Source organism: Acyrthosiphon pisum, chromosome X (assembly GCF_005508785.2).
Source record: "Acyrthosiphon pisum isolate AL4f chromosome X, pea_aphid_22Mar2018_4r6ur, whole genome shotgun sequence".
Lineage (NCBI taxonomy): Eukaryota > Metazoa > Arthropoda > Insecta > Hemiptera > Aphididae > Acyrthosiphon > Acyrthosiphon pisum.
The window spans coordinates 127,048,067-127,048,752 of NC_042493.1; positions in this window are offsets into that span (position 1 = coordinate 127,048,067).

A 686-nucleotide genomic window follows, 5' to 3' on the forward strand; every position below is an offset into this window, starting at 1 on the left:
AACAACTAGAAGTACCTTAATTTTTGTCAGGTGCTTAGGGCGTTATTCCTATGTTACTAGTGTGTTAGACAAAGACAGCAAATCGCCGCATGCAACGCCCTTAAGAGCGCTTTTTTTTAAAAAGGCTACATTTATTGACATCATTATGAAAACAATTTTAAATCATTAAAAAATAACTCAAATTTATAGTATTTTAATATGTATTCTTAAAATTGTACTATCGTCCTCGTAGAGATTATGAAAAAACGTACATTATAAAATATAGTACATTAAATTATACCTATCCTAGAAACACCATCAATCATTGCTTGCCTTTAGTCTTTACAGAATGCATTCTGAAACTAAAAATATTAGTTTGTACATTTTAGGTACATAATACTCGTATTCATAATATTAAGCTAAATATTGGAAAATATAATATTATAACAAATAATAGCATTAATAGGTACCTACTAAAGATTAGTTAACAGAATTTATATTATTTTGACTTTTTTCTTTGGATATTTTAGGCATATAAACATTTTGATTTTAGATTTTGAGTGGAACGATGAATGTATTGATTTTACAACGATGTGTGTTTTTTTATTTTAGATTCTGAACGAAGTGATGAATGTATTGATTTTACAATGATGTGTGTGTTTTTTTTTTTTTTTTTGTGTCTGACGACAACTTTTGGAGCAGTAAAA